Raw genomic sequence first — 16,684 nt, forward strand, 5'->3', positions numbered from 1 at the left:
AGATTAATCAGAAAGTTAGAAATACAAAAATCTAACTTACAGGTTCGTTAGTGTTATATTTCAAATGTTTAATTTTGTTTCTAGCTTTCTGCCATTCACGGCCCAAAATAAATTCTCCTGTTTAGCATTGTATGAAAGGAACAAATATTATTACAGAACTGTCAGCTGCGTGAAACATTTAGCCAGAATCTGGACACCTTACATGGTCAAAGCTCCTTTCGCATGAACAGCTTCATGCAATGTGGTGTGAAGGGATTCGTCCTGTGGTGCCCGGGTTTCCTGGGCCTCCTTTACCTTGTGTTCTTTGTTGGGTCTTGTATTCTTGACAGTCCCTGTTTGATTCTCTTTAGTTTTAGCTCAGGTCATTTTGCTGGCCAGTGAAGAAGAGATGTTGGTATTTTTGGCAGTGCAAGCCGGTACCGAGTCCATCTGGAAGACGGAATCAGCATCTCTATGAGGCTTTGTCGGAGTGAAACATTGAGTTGTCCAAACTTCCCTGGGGAGAAGACTGCTCTGATGTATGACTTGATGAAACGCAGGCGAAGCCGTGGCTCCCTAAATCATCACGGTCTGTGAAAAGTTCATACCGGACCTCGGGGAAATGTGGATTCTGTACCTCTCCGCTCTTCCTACAGACATTGGGACCTCACTTTTCACATTGCATTCACAGTTTCATCTGAAAGGACGATTTTGGACCACTGAGCAACAGTACAGACCTCCTCCTCTTTTACCCAGGTTACATCCTTCAGACATTGTCTGTGATTCAGGGCTGTCTTAAAGGGTGTACATTCAAAACACAATCAAGTAACTTTTACTTTAAGTTGTTATAAAAGTGCTATGTACATCAATCATGACGCAAAAGAAATTTGACTTTGTAATTTTAGGCCTTGAAATTGGGCTTCTGTCTCTTTCTGACACTCCACCATCATCACAACAATCCTTCTCCATTAAGCCGTTTACAAACGGTATTAGGAGCGTTGGACTGAGCTCATTTCCTTTGGTAAGTTCAGCAGATCCACCAGCTGTTGCCAGCCACTGCTGCCGCTAGTCTGGAGGAGCTGAGAGGGGAAGATGCTCTGTGAGGCGGAGACTGCAGCTCAAAGGAGGAACTGTGTGGAAACAGGCGGTGCTTTGTATGAGCAAGTGTTTAGGCGCCCCGGAATGGTTGCCACGGGAGATTCGAGGTTTCCTCAAATATGCATGAAAGAACTGAAGCAGCACTAGGCATGTTTTTGATGAAGGGATGATGAAAAGTAAAAATCAAACAACTAGATTTTCTTTCATAATATGGGAGGTATTAAGAAAGGGAAGACTGCAAACACACCTACTCCTGAAATGACTTTGCTCTGCAGTAATCTTAAGACTATGTTTATGCGCACTTCTTTTCTACCACATACTTTAAAACTACTCAGTTTTTCATTGAAATGCTCGGATCCTGTTCTCTGTAAACGACCAGAATCTTCACAACAACATTTGGCTTCTTATCCTCCTTGTGGACGGTCTTATTAACCGCCAGCAGTCTTCCCAACGTTGTGTATGCCAGTGCTGTCCAAACTTTAAGCCCACAAGGTCAAAGTTGTCCATTTCAAGCCACAAACGTGTGAGATTTGATTACTGTCCTTTTTTTTATTTTTACTTAATTGTGTTCTTTGCACTTCAAATTAAAATGAATGCAAAGGACTTGCGTAACAAAACAAACCTGAGATACCTAAGAAACCTAAACATCAGAACCCCCTTTAAAATGACGACAACCTTCAACCGAGCAGTCCACTGAGCTGGCGTGGAAAGAAACGCAACATGTACAAAACTCCATCCTGAAGGGTAAAATTATGCCATAACCACCTCAAACATTTTTCTTTTTTTTTTAATGAGGGATTATCTGCTTCAACCACCTGTGCTGGCAGTCTGAAAGTCTACCATTCTTGAATTGTGTTCAAGGACTTTAAAATTTTCCGAGAGGTTTTCATTAGCTGTAAGCCACAATCATCGAAATGAACAGACGTGAAGTCTTGGAATGTATAAAGAAGCCCATATTATTTTAAAAATGTTCCATTTAATTAGTAAAATGTTTTTTTTTTTCCCCTAAAGTTTATGGAGACTAGATAAAAATTGTAAGCCAACAAAAACATGAGAGTTGTTATTGATTTTGTGGAAAAACATTTTATATATATATATATATATATATATATATAACATATTCCACCTGTGCTGAATAAATCTACACAAAAATGGTTAGATATTGCAACAACAACAAAAAGCTGTCCAGCCAAAGATGAATTTCCATCCAGGTTTTTTTTTTTTACACATATTTGCCAAAGGGTGCCAATAAACAGTGGAAGGCCTTGTAGATGTCTGAGCGTGTATCTCCATTCCCATGTCTCCTCTCATCCCAGACAAACCGCCTGTCAGGCACAGAGACTCCAGATTGTGGTGGGCATTCTTAACTGCACTCAGCAGTGACAGTCTGCGGACGCGGCCTCTCAGTTCACCTGACTGATGGATATTGGAAACAAAGGATTCCTGTTGCAGTCGCTCGCCGACAGTCGCCCTACAAATAGCTCGGGGAGTGAGGGGAATTTATGGAAATGTGCCGTGTGGCAACAAAAGAGGCGACGGGAGACAGCTGTGTTAACAGTGATGAAACAAGCGGGGCGGCTTTTTTTTTTTTTTTTAAATCTGAGCCATCAGGAACTGACGGGACTCGCAGAGGCAGTTTGTGTTGTAAACATTGCATCAGTACCGTGTAATTATGTCTTTACGTCTCATTGCCCAGCATGCAAATACACGATCGGAGTTTATTGGTGGAGAAAATTTAAATTTCAAAGAGAGAGAGAAAGAGAGGGAGAGGGTATTGAATATTGATGACCTGCACCTCCATACACCTCTCATTGCCTTTCATCTCCTTCCTATATATAGTACACGGCAAGGCTCCACTTGGAGGACGGCGGTGGCTCAGAGCGCCTTAGGATGATGGCGAGGACAAATGCAAAGAGAAAGGCGCAGGCGTTTGTACAGTAGATTGGTAGGGATGTCCAAGAATGTGTGTGTGTGTGTGAGAGAGAGAGAGAGAGAGAGAGGGGTGGGTGTGGTTGGGCAGGGGGAGTGAAGAGCACAGGGGATTAACGGTTCCCACCTGTCAATCACAATCAATCTTATTGAAGCTGTGCTTCCTGAGGCGGAGGACTACAACCGATTCCTGCAGCTTCCCGGTGCTCATCCTTTGATCCTCCTCTCTGTCTGCAGCTACAATTTTTTTTTTTTTTCATGGCTCAACACTTGTCTTTGAGTTTCTCCTCTCCCTTGTGCATGCTTTTTAAAAAAAATATTGATACAGTCTTATTATTTCTCTAGTGTTTGTTGGAAGATATGCCTCAGGAAAACAAACAAAAAAAAACAATCTATCAACTCTAGGCAGTAATATTTGACATGTTCTTTCAAATCCCATTGTGCACAGACGGAATGAACGCGTTCTGCTGTTTTGTCACATTTTGCTCGCCCTAGTGCCACTAGGTGGTGTGAGTGCACAGCCTCTGACCACAGCGGGGCCTGATTGGTTAAATGAAGTGCACACGGAGCCGGCATATTTTTTCTTTCTTCTGTGTACAAGCAACATTACATGCACATAGACACGTATCTCCTCATCGGCAGTGTGGGCCCGCTGATTTCCCCTCAAGCTGCAAGCACTCTGATGTCTCTGCGGAGATAAATGCGCCCAGTCTCGCGGCGGCGTGCGCGCACCCTCACACATGGCCCCCGAAGAATGATGAAACATTTATGAAGATGCTCAATAGCCGCTTTGCTTTGCTGTAAGTGTCCCTGTTTACTTAAATCATGCTACGGCGAGAGGGAAACATTTTGCCATTTGTTTACCAGGATATGCAACACACACACACGCACACAGCCAGATATGCAGAATCGTTCACCACTTCAATCTGTGCAATTCCCTGCCTCTCATGGCAGTTTATGAGGGTGAAGATGTGCATACGATTCCTGCAGAGGTGCTAAATTTGCAAATACACAATGCTCACCGTCTCTTGATCTGCCCTTACAAAGAAAGAGACGTGATGCTGGCCCTGCTTCAATGTTTCAAATTAAAAATGGGGACATGTAATTCAATGAGAATGCAGTGATTGTTTAAAAGAAAACCTCTAACTTGTAGTTATTGTCAATCTTGTGATCTTTACAGATAATCTGGAAATGTGATTCTATCTATTAAAGCTAAAGGGGTTGCTAACTTGGTGGTTTAAAGCCGGTTGGTTGCTAACCTGATGACAAAATGGAAAGATGTCAGCAATGATCTTAGATCAGGGAGATCATTGTAGTAGCATTTATTATTCTATGATATTATTTGCAAGTTTTTTTTTTTGTTGTTTTTTTTTAAAGTATTTAAAGTGTCTTCATCTACCCTGGTGGTAGTAACCTTTCCAGCATGTCATTGTTCTTCTTAGGCCTTCTAATGAACCATCATTGGATCCAGGTGCGCTAAACCAGGGAGAGAACTAAAACATGCAGGACGCCGGCCCTCCAGGGGGCCATTGTAGCTTTTTATGGAGCTTAATATGATGGACTTGTCATGATCCTGGTGTGTGTGAGTCCTCATCCTGAAGAGAGGATCTTTGTTGGAGGACTTGGATGGCTTGCCGCAGATCACACACCTGTCTGCAATCACCTCATCAGTTTAGCAAGTTAAGGATGATTTGCCATGATGGCGTCAAGCCTTCTGGGTTCCTTCAGAGTTTAGTTTTGCCTTTGGAGCAAGAAGTATGTTTTATTTACCTCCCTTGAACTCAAGCTCTTTGTGTCCTCTGCGCCTCTCAGCTTCAATATTAGTTTGGTTTCCACACTAACACCTGAACATTTCCTCGGACCTTTACACATCAGACCTGGACAATCACCTGTCCCCCGTTTGTCCACGGCAGCTCTGAAGTTCCCCAGGTTCTCTCTTGCCTTCCTGCTCTCAACTTGGATTTCCACTCCCTTGTTGACTCTGCTTTTGAAATCTTCCCGTCTGGAGCTCATCTTTTCAACCGACCAGGATCCTCTATCCTTCAGAACAGTAAGCCAACTTTTCTTATCCTTCAGATCTAAAGAGTCATCTCCATATTTTTCTTCCAAAGTTTCCTTTTACTATTATGAACTCCCCTTTCCCTTTCAATTCTGTGTCCCATTAAATGTTTCTAAATGTGGGTCAGGAAATTACTGGAAACATGAAAGGATGAAGGTCCATTTCAAACGAATTATCTATTATCACAAAAAGCAGATAGAAGAGACTCCATTGTTGGACTAGGCTTTCAGCTGTTAAATGACTAGATTTGGTATCAGGAATAAAAGAAATCTTGAGAGCGGCGTCCTTTACATATAAACCCATCAACCTAAACGTAGGTAGACGTGTCTGAATGTTTACGCGACACCTCCTCTTAAATTCCTCTCCAGACTGAGTCTTCGTAAGGCAGCTTATAGGGTGCAAATTGTCAGGCTTTTATCTTTTACTCCCTTAACTGTTTATAACCTTGGTTCCCAAATAAAACCCCACATTGGGCCACAAAACATGCTCCAAATGGGATCTTGCGGTGTTTGTGAAGCCATCCAGTTATTTTGAGTGCTTTTCTTACGATGCTGAAGCGCAAGTCCCTGTAGAAGGTGAACAAAATGGGAACCCAAAATTAAAATTTCGCTTATCGTCCACCGAGAGGTGCACCCTTTAAGAGTGAGCAGCTGCTTTGCACTATTGGATCATTGAGTGTTTGAATCAGAGCTGAGTGGACCGTGGTGGCGTTCTTTCCCGATCCAGGGTTGTGTGTTTCACAAAGGAACTGTACATACTGCTGCTGCTGCTGCTGCAATACAAGCCTCTGATAATGGTTTATTTACTGCAAAGAATTTGTTCAGTTTGTCCACCGGTCTGCTGCCACAGCCTGGTGTGTTCAGCAGCCTAAAAGGACGCTTGTTTGCCTCCCCAAATACACATTTGCGACTGGTCAGGACTACAAAGGATACACACCGTTCGTTAAACATCACGGCGTGAAAGTGGCAAACAAAAGGTACAACCGTGCAAAGGTGCACGGGTAGCGCTTCAAACGCGAATACACTCGGTCATGTTTATATATTTAAATCGGAACAAACGCGCACTTTTTTTTTTTTTTTTTTTTTTTTTTTTTTTTCTGCACATGTATGTCCATATAGCTGCTTTCATGTGATCTCAGTCCTTGAACTGTTAAGTGGCAGAACAGAGACTCACCAACCCATCTGTATTCCTGGCTGTGCGTGACCTGCACTCTAACGGATGAGCTTTTGTCCATAGGCGAGCCAGATGAGGAGCAGAGTGGAGTGCTAGTATTACTACCCTGCATTGGCACAGACTCTTGGTATTCCTTACCTCTAGGCTCAGACAGCCTTATGTCTGTCTGTGGCAGCTGGGTGGAGTCGGATAAGTGTTGCGTTGGCTTGGCTAGATTTCTTGTTGGTGTGTTTAGAGCTGCCCATCTGTGTGTTTGCATTAGGCCAACTTAGGCCATGTGGAGGTACAAAGTGTGTGTGTACACACAAATGTCCCAGGACTGAGTCGAAGCATGAAGTTGCTGCAAGTTCCTTAGGTTGATATCTGGTGGACTATGAACAAGAGTTTCAATCAATCCCACACTTGAATCACCTAAAACCTGCTGGAAATACTGAAAAGAAAATCTGTCCTGCAATTGTTGACAAACTCCTCACTCGCCCATAAAACATTTTATTTTTTTCTCCAGTGTGCTTTGCTGTAACTCTCTTATTCATTAAGTAAGAAAAAACGTATTTATCTCCTGTCACAGAGGTCATCGGAAGTACAGAGAATATCTTGCAAGAATTTTTCTTCAAAGCTATTTGTGAGTCCACTCCAGTATTACATTTACTCGATGTATTTTTGAAATAATTTATTTATTGAGCTCTAATTTATTAATGAATGAAAACCAGCAAAGATCCTTGAACCCATCAGTTTCACAGTCTCCTTTCCTCAGAAATGCCTCATTGCCTTCTGAACTGCCATCTTGTGTTTATAATTTATCGTGAACTGTGCACTCCGTTCTTTATTTATCCTCAAAGAAAATACTAGACAGAAAACAGATCTATGTGGAAGACTATTTCTCTTTACCATGGTTATAAAGGAAAGCAGGCCCGATGCATCAAACTCCAAAAACATTAACTGATACGCCTTATATAGCGCCATCAGAACCACAAGCTGGAGAGACTTGGTGATTATATCTCGCAGCTTCTTATTTCCGCACCTGAGCAAAAAGAAAAGCTTCACAGCCAGCATAATTTTCTCTACTTTCTCTGCTGCCAACAACCAGTATAGCATTGAAATGACTTGAAACGTCCACAAATGCCACACAGCTATTTCTATTTGTTTCCGCTTGTTTGCATTTTGCACTCATGAAACGAACTGAGTGGCAATAGAGCGGCAATCAGGAAAGATTAAAAAGGTGTTGCTGCAACTTCAGTCAGCTGAAATGTGACTGCTAGTTGTCTCAGCCATTAGTAATAATGGGTAATAATGTCTGTAAAGTCATCTGCTAGTTTAAAACAAAAGGCAATTTAAAAAGCAGGAGAAGTTTTATTATGATAATGACTGTTTCCCCCAGTAGTTATGGTTTTCTATGAGTTGTGCCTAAAGCAAATTTCTTCGGCCAAATCGTATATCCAGTCAAAGACGCTGAGCAGTGCACAGTGTTGTACACAATAAAGACGTCTTCAGAAGATTACTAAAAGATCCTCACTCTTATATCTCCAATAAAGATGGTTTTCCATCCATCCTTCATTTTTTTCCTTTCCTTCCCCCTCTCCCTGCCTGTCTGTTTCACCATATCCATCACATTGTTTCCTCTTTTTTTTCTCACTTTGCCTGGCTGGTTTTGTTGCTGGGGATCTGAGTGATTAACTGCCAGTGTGAAGCATGTGTGGGCATGCCAGCCCATCTAGCAGAGTCCCCCATGGCTTCCCCCCCAAAAAAGAGAGAGAAATCAAAACATCAGCCTCTCAAGCCTCTAAACGGAGTCTGAAGACCTGCTCCTTTTCCACTCTAATGGCCCCTGTGATACTTCCCTGGAGGTAATGATGTTTTGCGAGACAAAACTCTCATTGCAGTGCTGAGAGATGACGAGGCAAAAGGGCTTTCCTCTTTTAAACTGCACTTCACTGCAAGCTTTATTTTAGTATTGTGCATCTGTGGTGGTAGAGTTCTCACCAAATGCGATTATTTTTATGTAGAAATATCACCAAGAATATTATCTACAAATAATTCTGCTCCAGCCGACGGACCATTTTGTTTTTTTTTTTTTTGGGAGTGGGATGTACAACAGACTGGAAAGACTCGGTATTTGCATTATCGTGCATAACTGAATCTTTGAGTAATTTCAAAAGCATTAATATAAATTATTTTTCTCTTTTCCTGTGGCACTGTGCCCTGCAAGGCTTCCTTGCCCAGGGGGAGAACAGAGACGCACCACGGAGAACATGCACGAATCCCCAGCATCCTTGCAGAAGTGACTAAATCGTGCTTTGTAGAGTTTGACTTCAGAGTCACAAAGAGGCCGGGCTTCTTTGGGGAATGCAATAAGGCAGAACCTCGCACCATCCTTCAAATCCAGCAAAATGAACCATTTTACAAAAATGCTGAAATAGGATGCTGAGAGACAGAAGGTGTGCGTTTGAAATGTGGGTTACTGACTCTTGTTTATCATACAGCTGATCCAGTTTTTATGAGCAATGGCCTTTCCTTGACTGTTGTTGCACACTTCTTTAAACTCTGCAAAGGGAATCAAAACGCATAAAAGAGATGAGGTCTGATTTTTGCAATTAATATAGTGTGAAAATGTGCTTGGCTAGAGCAGTTCACATTTCTACAGTCACAGATATGTCTTACAATAACTACAAAACTGGAGCTTTATGTGATGCACATAATTATGAAGAAAATTAAGAATACAAGTCTTGAACAAACAAAAATCTAATAGTTCAGGGTGTCTGAATTTAATTTAGAGCTGTTGTAAACTTAAGTAATTGAATAATTATTCTGACACTCAAGTAATCGCAGTATTGATATTGGATATCAACATCACAAATTTTTATATTTGTGCATCCCAAACAATTACTTTTCTATAGTTTAGAAAGTTAACCTGTAACAATAACAGCTCACCTTTTAAATTAACCTGGACAGAAATCATACAAAAATCTGAAATTGCATTCAGTTTAATAGAGCAGCAGACTCACAAACATGTTTTAACATGTCTATACCCCAGATTTTTGTTGATGTATTCATATTCAGTCAATTTAATAGATAAACTCTCACTTTGTTCAACCATTTGTATCTTTTGTGCCCATGTGCGCGACTGGATTTGATCCCTTCATCACACAGAAACACATCTGACACCTACTTACCGCCACGGTGTGCTCCGCTTTCCATTTGTTTTTGCTGAGATGGTTTGAAATTTATTTTCCAGTTTGTAACGATACACTTGCGCTAAGCGTCAGCAGCCGGCTGTGTTCAGTCTATCCGCTCCACCTGTATAAATGCACCCGCCGCGCTCTTTGCCACCGTTCGCTCCGTCCCAGCCACTATTTTAAGGATGCATGCGTATTGGTCTCCTGAAAAATGATTAAAAATCTGGACCAATGAAATCACCCTGGATAACACTTCAAAATTGGACATTATGATGCCAGCACTTCGCATTTGTCAACAACTCGTAGGTGGAAGTGGGAGCCTTGCGCAACATAATCACCCGGTTGGAACACGGTTCGCTGAGTAGTGAAACATAATTTAACGAGACGGATAATTTGCCTCAAGGAATTTTAACAATAGAGGTACTTGAGAAATTGGTAAAGCCCTAATTCAATCCCCTTTTCAACTGGCTGGTAACTCTGGAGGAGCTGCAAAGATCTACAACTTGAGTAGCAAAAACTGTAGATTGCCGTTCCACATTACATTATAATATATTGTTATGCTAAACTCAGAGCTTAAAGAAATATGCAGATATGTGTTAAGAACTCTTATGCATCATTGTTCATATAAAAATACTAATTGTGCTGTAGTGTTTGTAATTAAGACAATAATATGAAAAGTGCAGACATGGTGGAATTTGTGGATAAAATAACCTACCATCATTTACATAAGTCTTTTTATAAGAACTGTAGGAAACCTAATTTCCTGTTGCAGGACAGTGATTCTCCTGAGAAACCAGCGTGTCTACAACAAAGATAAAAAGTTGGAACTAAAGAAAAAAGACGCTGTGAAATTTCTTTCATTGGCAAAGAAAGAAGTGAAAAGCCCTGGAGGGCGAGGAAAAGTTTGTGGCTATACTCTCAACAAAGGGTGTCTTCGGTTTGGGAATGCTTTCTTCCTCTGTCGTTTACAAGTGCATTATATTTGCTTTTGACCTGAGCTGATTTGCTGCTGGACTGCTTTGGATTTTCTGAACTCGCTGAACTGTACTAACCTGCTTACAGCTTTTATTTTGTAGAACGTGTTTCTTCTTTTTTTGTCGTTTCCCAGAACCCGGTTTTTGATTTGGGATTTGCCTTTAAGCCGATGGGACTTGCATAGAAGCTCAATTCTCTGCGAGAGTGTGAACAGTTTATAACGAAGCTTCCTTTGGTATCTCCTAAGTGTTGTCTTCCAATTGCATGGCAGCACTGTAAGGTTTGCTGGTTCCCACAATGCAATTTCTTTTCAAGAGCTATGCACAACTTTTGTAAAATATGGCTTTAATATGCAAAACAAGAAATTCAGGTAAAAACATAAAAAAATATTTTTCAACCTTAAATGAAACGAAGCAGTCGATCCTCAACTAGCCCTGCCCTGCATCTTTAAGATGTATCTCTGTATCCAAAACACCTGGTTAAAATGACTGCATAACCTCCTCTGCAGCCAGCAAACGCTGCAAAAGTCTGTTAATCACCCATTCATTTAAGTCAGGTCTTTGGAAGCATGGAGAAACCTAAAATATGCAGGACAGGGTTACTTGAGGACCAGCTTTGGGAACCACTGTAATAAAGAGATGAGCCCACAGGGGATGACATGCAATTCATTTCCACAATAGTTCTTGTGAGCAAACTAATTCCTTGTAATTACCGTATTTTCCGCACTATAAGGCGCACCGGATTATAAGGCGCACCTTCAATGAATGGCCTATTTTAGGACTTTTTTCATACATTAGGCGCACCGCATTATAAGGCGCATAGAATAGACGCTTCATACTCTATTATTACACATCCACATTAATAAAGAAATGGTCCCCGAGTACTTTATATAGTAGGCTGGCCCAGTCGTTGTTTCACTCACGGTGTTGGTGTTGCGATATTATGCCCAACTGCTTTCTGGGTAACACAGACCAACCGACACGCTGCCGCTGCAGTCTCTGTCTCTCTTCCCCTGCCCCTCCCCCCCTTTAAATGTATTATCAAACTTTATTAACAAACCAGTGTTCTGACAACTATCCCAGCATGCACCGCGCACTACTTCTTCTACGGGGGAAAAAGAAGTTGGCGGCTGCTTACAGTAGTGGACCAACTACTACGCAGCCTACTGCATGTCTGTGTAAACATGACGTCTTTCATTTCGATCTGAGTTAATTAGCGTAGCATTTCTGCCGGATTTTCACAACATATCAGCCACGACAATGGACAGGGGAACCAACAAGTTCATGTCATCTTTTTTGGACGACATCAAGGTGTTTGAGCCACTGGATGCCTCCAACATTGTGCGCGTCACAGCTAAAAGCTACCGATAGTTGAGGAAAACAGCAGATCCTCACACCCTCAGCATAAATATAGCTGTGGACAAGATCACTGATGCCTATTGTTCTTGCAAGGCTGGGTAAGTCGGCATTCATGGTTTTGATGGTCCACAATGTACATTAGCATATGTTTACTACTGTAGCTTGTGTTTGTGAGACGGTCACGCACGTGGTAGCTGCACTGTGACCTAAAATGAGCATTAGCCAATGAAACGCGGCCCCTGTGGTAAGGTCCGTTGCTGGACCTGTTGTGGCTCAATATTGGTCCATATATAAGGCGCACCGGATTATAAGGCGCACTGTCGGCTTTTGAGGAAATTGAAGGTTTTTAGGTGCGTCTTATAGTGCGGAAAATACGGTACAACTAAAAGCTACTTAGCCACTAAAATTACAGTGTAAATTCGATTAAGCTGAGAAAAGGGTAATGCTTATTTCTATGGTAAGTTCCAAGAATTAAATGTGGAAACATGCCTGTCAGGGACAAGTAAAAAGCACCACAGTTTAAGATGCTTTACACATCTTAGGATATATGTGGAAAATCCCTTCACCTTTAACAAACATTTTTCAAGCTCGTGCAGATTATGCACCTGCTTTCATACACTTAAGTTGCAACATGATTACCAGTCCTACCTTTGTCCCCTTCCCCATATTTATTAACACAGTAAATCCCAAGTTTTTAAGCACATTTTTCTTTCAGTTAAGCAACACATAGTAACTCAAAATAACAGAATCAGAGATCTACCATACCCACCCACAGAGTGCATGGACGATATTATGAAAGAACAGTGATGGCAGCATTTCTTTTTCACCAGCAGCATGTTTATTAGACCATGATGCAATGAGAAGACATGCTGCTTCTGAGTAAAGCAAGTCTGTGTTTGATAGGAAAAACTGTCACTCGACCGTTCTCATTACGCTATTGCCTAGTCTGTCAGCATCACAGGAGCTAAATTTAACAATTTCACACTTGTTTCCCCCACACAAATTGTGGAAAATCACCCAAGCATATCAGGGATGTCACCAGCTGAAGCCATAACTAACAAGGATTTTATTTTATTTATTTTATTTTTTGGCTATAGAAAGAATAAAGTTAAACTGAGCGGCACTTGAATGATGAAACAGAGTTCGTTCTGCAACGCTGGTGTTGCTCTGGCTTGTCGTGGATTAAAGGTGATCAAACTGAATTGCCGGTCTTTCTCCGTTTTTATTTTCTCTTGTATTCATGTCTCAGGACTGCAGGAATGAGACCCTAGAAATGAATGGGTCAAATAAACTTTCTCCGGATGGCTGAGTAGATCTGCTGGAGAATTCATCTTAAGGAATCTGATCAGGATGCCTTGAGCTACTTGGGCAGATCCTGCAGGGAAGATACCCTGGGGCAAACGCACAACAGTTGGAAGTGGTAAATATATACATGTTTCTGTCCTGGAGATGGCTTGGTTTCATTTGCTGTTCAGAATTGGCTTTAGAACATCACATAGCAGAGGGATGTAACTTTTTTTTCCTTTTCTGCAGGTAAATTTTTTACACCAAGCAACCAGTTTAGGTGTATCTGCAAACATTTTTGTGTCATTTAAGCCGTGCATTCATACGGGTTCGGCAACTTAGGAGACCAGAAACGATGGTTTTTGAAACCTGGTTCCAGAGTGGATGCATTTCAAAATATTGGTTTCCGTGTAGCCATGTGAGAAAAATCTATTTTACTTTTTTAACGATGAAGTCAAAAGTCCAGCTCTCTTCCTATTCCGCATGCGCCTGACTCGCATAAGTAACAAACGTTGCTCATTCTGTTATTCATGTCGTTCTCTGGCAGCATTACAGCACCACCCATTGGCCTGGCGTGCCTACTGCACCACTTTGTGTTTCATCCTGTTGAATGGAAGCACATTTTCTCTTGGGTTGTTTAAAACAAATTGTCCCTGCATGGTCATGTGTGGCAGTGGCTCAGGTGGTAGAGCAGGTGGCTGTAACCTGGGAGGGCATCTGGTGTAAAACATCTGCAAAGTCTGCGTGTGTGCAATGACTGAGTTAGGCTGTTTTCTGTGCTGTGGCATTTTCAGTAGAGAGAGGTGTTAAAAAGAAAGCAACAAATGAACATACATCTGTTAGCATTTACAATTTTTTCCAACATTGAAAACTGAAACCTCTGTATTTTATTGGGGTTTCCTAGGAGAGCATTGAGAAAAGCAGCCAAGCAGCTCTTGATAAATCCACCGCAGAGATCACAGAGTGCATCAAGATGTTGATGGAGATGAATCTGACTTGATTATAGCATCAAAACTCATCTATCTGAACGTCCGGTTTCGGAAAAGCACAGAAGACGGCACTATAAAGTGCCAAAGTGTGACATGTGGACAGTTTATAGGGAATGGCTCATGCAAAGAGAAAGTGGCAAGACTCTTGGCAGGATTCATTTACATGAAAAAAAATATTTTGAAATACAAGAAACAAATTGACCCAGTAATACACATTTTAACTTGGAGGTTGAAGTAAAACAGCACTTTATACTGAAAACCCATCAAGTCAATAACGCTACAGATTACCACAAAGATTTTCTGACCAATGAGAGAATCAGGAGCAGCATTTATATATAATATTCCAGATCTGCATGTTAGCTAGCATGCTACGTGCTCCAAACAAAAGCAGCGCAGTAGAGTAATGTGTCCATCAGAGAAATGGTGGGTCGTTAAGGACTTGGATTTAATTACAGATCAGTTTATGTACTGAAGTTGGCGTCGACGTTTTCGTCATCAATCAATTTAGATTTTGCTTCTGAATTGTAATCAAATCGATTTACTAAGTGCCTAATGATTCCTACCCCAACTAAGCAGAATATAATAAAAATATAAACCAGTGCAAAGCAATGTAGACTGACCTATTGATGTCCTTAATTTATTCCACTGGTAATCAACCTAAGGCAACATAATTATAACCTTATTTTTCTGTGTGTTTCTATAAATTAAGGTCTGTTTGCCAGTAATAAAGCATTTTAAGCTCACAGGTCTCCTGTGTTTGTCTATTGTTCTTAATCCATGCATAGCTAAACACATTATGATGGTTAATTCGGAACAACAATTCTCTCTTGCTCCCTCTAAGCTCCTGCTTGGATAAAAAGCGCACGGTGGATTTTACAGAGTTCACTTAGAGTATTTGCATTTTTGCTTTTTTTTATCCCCTCCACATGAACCTGTTAAAAAATAATCAAATGTGTATCTACAGGACAAATTAAGCACTCAAGGAAATAATGCATATCCATTTTCAGCTTAGAAACTCTTCCGTATCTCCCCTCTGCGTCCCTCTTCCTCGGCCGTTCTGACTTACCCTCAAAATCACACCGTCTCCCCTGCCTCCAATGTCGTTTCTCATATTCTTCTCTGAATCAGGTTCTGACAGCTCAAAGACAGAGAAAGTCTAGCCGTAGGCGATCGAAACACAAATCCAAGTAGCACATTGGTCAAAAAAAAAGAGAAGTGATTCCTGGGCCTGCTTTTTGCCCGTACACATACCGCTCACTGTAACTTGAGCCTCATGGAAATGTAATTTCTAGACAAGCTTAATGGCAGCAGCAGGAGAATTTCTGAGGAGAATTTCTTTGTGTCCAGACTTGATAACAGAACCCTGCGCTTAGTTCCCCCCTTGGCCCCTCATGAAAGCTCCCAGCCGTCCCTTGTGCCACTGGTAACGTGGGAGTTTATCCACTCCCAAGTTTTTAAGACAGAACTAATCTTTCACATTTGCAACTCTTATCGTCTGATAGCCTCCATTTCTGCCTGACTGTCGTTTTAGGCGTGACCCGTTCCAAATTAATTTTCCTTACGTTTGAGCTGTTAAGTTCATCTGATGTTTAGAAACCTCTAATCTCTCGCTCTTTCCCGCCCACTCAGACACCTGTTTCCGTAAATGCTGCCTACAGTCAGGCTGTGGGACGTTTTATCTCCAGATCCTCCTCCTTGCTACCCAACCACCAGTACAGTATTCCCGCATCTGCCTGCTTGTAAACCTTTATCTCATTTTTCTGGCGGTAGCTGCAGATCGACCTGCCAGTCGGTTATCGTGTGGTTTCTCCCCCCCAGCCAGTCCTCCTTGGTGTTAAAGTGGCTTCTTTTTCATGATTTATGTAATCTGTGTTTTTCATGCGAATGTCCCTCAGCGAGTCCGCCCGAGTGGCTCTCATTTGTTATTTGTGGTTGCCATGGCAGCAGCGGCAGAAAGCTCGTACCAGATGAACAGTGACCGACCCCTGTCAAACGCTCACGTTGTGGTCTGGGAATGCATGAGAGCACTTCAGAATAAAAAAAACAAAACAAAAGCAAGCTGAACCCTTTCTTTAGTTGAGAACACCTTGTCTAGGACATGGAGTCTCCATAAATGCGCGGATGTTTTCCTCTCCCGCGTGTCTCTCTTCCACGTGAATGCACAATGTTTCCTGCGCTATTAATGTTCATTTCTTTTAATTATCCTCTCCATCAGAGCCGCAGCTCAGCAATCAGCCACAGGGCTGTGATTCTCAGGGGACCACCCTGCCAGCCCCCCTGCTGGGAAACCGAATCTAATTTTGAGCCTGTGAGCGGCTCAGTTGTTGCAACCATGATGGAGCCACTGACACGTCCACAGCCAAGGTTTAGTGACAGCATTACTATCAAGAAAGTAGGACTGTACGCATATCAGGAAAAAAAAGTACTGATATTATTTCTGAATATGATTAGCTTATATTTTATTTACCCTTTTTTTTTTTTTTTATCTAACTGTCCCCAACAATATTTGTGAACTTTAGAACCTCAGCCAAAAAAAAAAAAAAAAAAATCAGGTATGGCCATTAAGTTAAGTGAAATTGTGTTCAAGAGCTTGAAAACAACATTGGCGTGCAAGATGTATGCATAGCACATACCAAATATTGGTTCCAACTGGCCTTTGCAACTGCA

General features: G+C 41.6%; 1 long non-coding RNA gene across 1 annotated transcript in view; it reads left to right on the forward strand.

The window, feature by feature from the left end:
- Positions 1 to 2,217: 2,217 nt before the first annotated feature.
- LOC106921516 (uncharacterized) overlaps positions 2,218 to 16,684 on the forward strand; it is a 50,966-nt gene continuing 36,499 nt past the window's right edge. The window contains exon 1 of the long non-coding RNA XR_001419002.2: positions 2,218 to 5,056. This is a non-coding gene — a long non-coding RNA (uncharacterized LOC106921516). The remainder of the gene's footprint in view (positions 5,057 to 16,684) is intronic.

The sequence above is a fragment of the Poecilia mexicana genome, unplaced genomic scaffold, assembly GCF_051168715.1.
Source record: "Poecilia mexicana isolate PSO_F unplaced genomic scaffold, ASM5116871v1 scaffold_15, whole genome shotgun sequence".
Lineage (NCBI taxonomy): Eukaryota > Metazoa > Chordata > Actinopteri > Cyprinodontiformes > Poeciliidae > Poecilia > Poecilia mexicana.